The following is a 6,251-nucleotide window of genomic DNA, read 5'->3' on the forward strand; positions in this document are numbered from 1 at the left end:
AGGGAATTAAAATTTTTTCCATTAAGAGAATTTTGTAAAGACCGAAATAAGTGGTAATCTGAAGGTGCAATGTCTGGTGACCACAGTGGATGAAAATAAGAACTTCCCAGGCAAGCTGTAATAGTTTTTGCTTGGTCATCAAAGAAATATGCAATCTTGCGTTATCCTGATGGAAGATTATGTATTTTCTGTTGACTAATTCTGGATGCTTTTCATCAAGTGCCACTTTCAGTTGGTCCAACTGGGAGCAGTGCTTTCTGGAATCAATTGTTTGGTTTTCCTGAAGGAGCTCATAATAAGGGACTCGCTTCCAATCCCACCATAGACACAACATCACCTTCTTGGGATGAATAACGGCCTTTGGTGTGGTTGCTTGTGTTTCATTTTGCGTGCTCTGTAATCTCTTCCATTCTGCATTGTTGTACAGTATCCACTTTTCACCGCCCATCACAATTTATTTTAAAAACGGAATGTTTTCATTGCATTTAAGTAGAGAATCACTTGTGGAAATACAGTCAAGAAGGTTTTTTCCACTTAACTTATGTGAAACCCAAACATCAGAGCGATGAACGTAACCAAGCTGGTGCAAAAGATTTTAAACATTTGATTTGGATATTTTGAGTATGTCGGCTATCTCCCACACCATATAACACTGATTGTTCTCAATTATTGCTTCTATTTGATTGCTATCAACTTCAAGTGTTCTACCCGACTGTAGAGCATCATGCAGTCAGAAATCTCCAGCATGAAACTGATCACAGAATATCCAGGTTAAACATTATTTCTGGGTGTGTCTGTGAAGATATTTCCAAAAGAGATTAGCATTTGAATGTGTGAACTCAGTAGAGTAGATTGCCCTCACCAATGTGAGTGGACATCATCTAATACACTGGGAATTAAGTAGAACACAAAGTCGGGGGAGGAGAAATTTGCCTCCTTTCTTTTTTCCTGCCCAAATAATTGAGCTGGGATATCTCATCTCATCTTCTCCTGCCCTCAGACTAGGATTTATATCAATCAGCTCTCTTGGTTCTCAGGCCTTCGGACTCAGATTAAATTATACCAAAGGCTTTCTTGGGTCTTCAGTTTGCAGACCAAAGATCATGGGACTTCTCAGTCTCTATATCTGCATCAGCTAATTTCTCATAATAAATCTCCTATTGACTGTGTTTCTCTGAAGAACTTTGACTAACACAAGAGGCTAGGAAAGCTTGTTACAGCCAAGAATCCCCCCTACAGGGTTGTTAAGTAGGATACCCAAGGATCAAAACAGGACAAGAAGAAAAAAAGTATCATTTTGTTGGTTGCTGTGTCCTAATACAACTAATAGCCGTGGTTGAAAGATAAATTGAAGCCCCAGGCTTAGGCTTTAGGTCTGAAAGGAACCTCCTAAACATTTCCTTCACCTTAAGACCTCCATATTTTAAATACTAAAATCAGAAGACGTGAAAGAGAAAGATACAGGAGTCCACTTACACACTCAGACACAGAATGAGAGTCAGAGGAAGGCCACTAAAATTGAAGAGGAATCCCCGACTTTGTTTACCAATTCTGCAACATGATACAAAAAAGAAAATGATAATGAGAAATCTTGGATCTTGAACTCCTCAGTTTATAGCTATATCCACTGATTGCACACCTAGCGGCAACACCCACTAATAATCGTGTGCAATCAGAATCTCTGAATTTGAATAATCAGATTAATCTCTTTCCTTGGATGGGAGATGGGAGATAGCAAGAGAGGGCTGCAAGAAATAGGGGAGCATAGGCAGAGCATGTATGGGGAAAAGTGGCTAAAAGTCTTTCCTCCAATAAGATGCAATGCTGGCATAATTAATTACCATCCTGCATTATTGCATTGGAATTATAAAAAGTTATCAAGGAATATACCTACAGAACTCAAAATATTTTGAGTTCCACTGCATGACAGTGCTTTCTTCTTCAAATGAATAACTACTCAAATCAGACTAAACATTTATTATAGTTCAATGTAGACTTCAGGAAAAGTCCTAGATGGTATCGGGAGGAGCTGGAGTATTGATGGAACTAATCTTTACTCTCACAATGATTAAAGTCATTCCGATATAACTGGAAAATATGTCCACAAGAAACTGTAAAACACATTAAGTTTTAGTGCTGGAGACTGTGAGGAAAATACTAGAAGAGCTCTCATCCAATGCTTTACTGAAATGAAGACACGCTGTGTTTGTGGAGTTACACTATCAGAATAAGAAATATCAGTACCATTTTATTTTGGAGGGAAAGATGGTAAGAAGGAACAAATTTCAGCTGCAGAGAAACAGCAAGGAACTAGATAACTAAGAACTTGGGGACTGAGGGAAGGGTCAGAAGCCTGAAAGGAGACCAGAAAAACATGAATAAACTTTGACCAATGGGCATATATCTGGAGAAAACCATAATTCGAAAAGATATATGCACCCCAGTGTTCATTGCTGCACTATTTACAATAGCCAAGACATGGAAGCAACCTAAATGTCCATTGACAGAGGAATGGATAAAGAAAATGTGGTACACACACACACACACACACACACACACACACACACGCACAGGGGAGTATTACACAGCCATAAAAAAAGAATGAAATAATGCCATTTGCGGCAACATGGATGGACTTGGAGATTATCATACTAAGTGAAGTAAGTTAGAGAAAGACAAAAATCATATGCTATCACTTATATGTGGAATCTAAAAAGATGATACAAATGAACTTATTTACAAAACAAAAACAAACTCACAGACTTCAAAAGCAAACCTAAGTTTACCAGAGGGGAAAGGTGAGGAGGAAGGGATAAATTAGGAGTTTGGGATTAACATATACACACTTCTATACACAAAATAGAAAATCAACAAGGACCTACTGTATAGTACAGGTAACTCATCAATATTCTGCAGTAACCTATATGGGAAAAGAATCTAAAAGAAAATAAACAGAATGGATATATGTATATGTATAACTAAACCATTTTGCTGTACACCTGAAACTAACACAATATTGTAAATCAACTATACCCTAATTTAAAATAAAAATTAAATTAAAAAAAAAAAGAAAGAAACCTAAAAAGAGACCAGAAAAAGAAGAATAAACTTTGACCAATGGACTGACTCCTTCAGCAGGTAGGACCAACTTTCCCCATCCATGAGATCTGGAAGCCGCTTCTGAGCATTCATGCAAGGTGCCCTCTAAGGACCAGTTGACATGCTTCCCCTCTGCCATCAGATTCCTTTGGCCCTGCTTGACCCCTAGGGCCTCCACGGCTTGTTCTGTTTTCCAGTTGCAGAGAACTCAGTCATGACAAGTGCTTGTTACACTGTTATAAATTCCTTGCATCCATCTCTATTAACTTATCTGTTAACAATGCCAGAAGCCCCTTTTTCTGAGGGCTGCCTGTAGACCAGGTCTAGATTGTGCCTGAGTTGTATAAGCTCCTTATCTATTTTGGATATTAACTCCTTATCAGATATATGATTTGGAAATATTTTCTCCATTCCATAAGTTGCCTTTTCATTTTGTTGATTGCTTCCTTTTTGTGTAGAAATGTTGTGATTTGAGGTGGTCCCATTCACTTACTTTTGCTTTTGTTGCCATACTTTTGTTGTCAAATCCAAAAAATCATTGCCAAGACCAGTGTCAAAGAGATTATTTTTATAAGAATCTATTTATTAGGTTATTTGTGGCTAGCACTGCTAATATCTTGCCTAATGTCCACCCTCAATTACTTTTTTTACTCACAGAGTTCTGCTTTTCTGTGAGATGACAACATATCCCATTTAAATTACTTAGCTTTGCAGAATTTGATGCCAATGGGTGGCCACATGCCACGCATTTGGCCAATAAAATTTAGAGAAGTCTTTGAGTGTGATTTCTTGCAATGCTGGTGAGAAAGGTAGTCAGTTGGCAGTTACTATCTGGCCTTTGCCCACTTGCCCTTTGCTCTTCCCTTGGAACATAGTCACAATGTACTGAAGTAGAAAAGCTTGTGGTTATAGGACACATGAAAAGCAGGGCTGGCTGGACAAAGCAGAGGTGTCTGAGAGCGTCAGACAGTTCCCATGTTGGTTCTGGATGCCCCACCTCTGGGGCTTTTAGTATTTGTGAAAAATAAGTTCTTTCCAATTCAGTTCCTGCTTATCAAGCTTCCCTTCCCACAGATCAAACGCAATCTTGACATAAAATTTTATATTGGCTTCTTTAGAATAATTTTCTCATTTAGATTTCTCAGTAGCATTTATATAAACTTTAAACCAAGTCATTACTTTTATTCAATTTTTCAACATTTAAATTTTGCAGATATTATGTTATACTAGTCCCAATAGAATTAATTCAATCTGAAACAAATTATCTTATTTTTAAAGTTCAGTTTGAAAAAAAAAGATTGTGTGCTATTGAATATGTATAATGACTATAAGTTGTACAACGAACTTCTGCCTTTCTAACTCAATTTATTAACATTAGCATTAGTACCTGATGGCATTTCTTTTGAGGGCTGGAGGGGATGGGAAGGGATGACACAGAACTTAGTCATTTATCCAGTGATCATTGAATGATGAGGGCAATGTTGTGAAGAGGCTGAGTGATGGGCGAAGAATTCAGTGAAGCACTGTGGAGATATGAAGAATGTCATTTCTTAATCTTAAAACTTTCTCTTTCCAAGGGATGGTCTTTGTGACTCAAAGGCTTAAAAACAAGTTTTTTTTTTTTCCTGCCAGAAGACAACTTGAGAAATGCTAGTTATCCAGCAATAATAGTTACTTGGATATTCTCACTGTCTTAAATGCTTTCTGGAGAGAGACATTGCCCTGTCCCATTATCCTTACCCAAGTAATTCTCCATAATACTATAGGCAATTAAGAATAAGGATCAAGGGAGTCCAACTCAAGGATGGAAGATGCCTTAGAGGACTGGGGCGGGAAGGGTGGGGGGGACTCAGGGGTGGGGGGAGTCAAGGAAGGGAAGGAATATGGGGATACGTGTATAAAAACAGTTGATTGAACTTGGTATACCCCCAAAAAAATAATAAATAAATAAATAAAATTAAAAAAAAAGAATAAGGATCAATATATGTGAAATTGTTTCTGAATAATATGGATTATAAAAAAAAAAAAGAGCTCTTAAATTCTGCACTGTGCTAACCTAGTAAAATTCTTAATGACAAGGAGCAGTGTAAGGTGGTGGTATGCCTCCATCTGGGTGAAATGTATTTTTAGCCTGGTTCTTAATGAGGAAGATACTGTTCCTGTAGCCAGATTATAGTAGAAAGTCAGTGCAAAACAGTACAGGGAATTGTGGGACCATAGATCTTCCAGATTAACAAGAAATACATTTTCTTGGGACAATCTAAGCAAAGAGGGGCTCTGATGCTTTCCTAACAATAACTAGTGTCAGGGTAGAGGGAGAGTGAATTTCCACTTTACAACATAATGCCACTTTAAAATCAAACTGACCAATAGCCAACAGAGAATGAGAAATAGTTCTATAAATTTTAATAGCTCTGATGGGAGGAAGCAACAGCTCAGTGTAGACTGGTGTAACCCCTGAGAAAGACAAGACAGTCAAGCATGCTACAGAATGATTCAGCTGAACCAGAATAGAGACCAGGCATTCTCTTAGCTATTCCATGTTTAGGGGGTTCCCAAGAAGGGATAGAAGAAATTCAAAGAAACTCAAAACCCTATTATACATTACTTTTACCTTCTTCTATGCAATCATCAGTCATTTATCATTTTGAATTTAGTAAAGGAAATGTGGTTCTCATTCCTTGGAGCATGTGTAGTCATAACCAAAAAATCTTTTAGAGAAAGATCCCTTTCAATATTGGATGGATCCTAACTCAAAATCAAGATTTTGAGTTCTCGCTTCGGCAGCACATATACTAAAATTGGAATGATACAGAGAAGATTAGCATGGTCCCTGTGCAAGGATAACATGCAAATTCGTGAAGCATTCCATATTTTTGGTACAGATCAACTGGTTTGCAAGGCAGAAACAGAGACACAGATGTAGAGAACAAACATATGAACACCAAGTGGGGAAAGCTGGGGGGGTTGGGGGGAGAATTGGAAAATTGGGATACCAAATTGTACACTCTAAATATATGCAGTTTATTGTAAAAAATCTTAAAAAAAAAAGATTTTAATGTGCTCAATGGGAATAAAAAAACCAAAATAAACAATCTTACTTTCAGTGATTTCCATCAACTAATCTTATTTATCAAAGTGTGCCACTTTAA

The 6,251-nt window shown here is 37.5% G+C and overlaps 1 non-coding gene across 1 annotated transcript; it reads left to right on the top strand.

Moving 5' to 3' along the window:
* Window positions 1-5,870: 5,870 nt before the first annotated feature.
* Window positions 5,871-5,977, top strand: LOC130830697 (U6 spliceosomal RNA). Its single transcript, XR_009047865.1, has one exon. It is a non-coding gene; the product is annotated as a U6 spliceosomal RNA (small nuclear RNA).
* The last annotated feature ends 274 nt before the right edge of the window (window positions 5,978-6,251 follow it).

Source organism: Hippopotamus amphibius, chromosome 10 (genome assembly GCF_030028045.1).
Source record: "Hippopotamus amphibius kiboko isolate mHipAmp2 chromosome 10, mHipAmp2.hap2, whole genome shotgun sequence".
In the NCBI taxonomy this organism is placed as follows: domain Eukaryota; kingdom Metazoa; phylum Chordata; class Mammalia; order Artiodactyla; family Hippopotamidae; genus Hippopotamus; species Hippopotamus amphibius.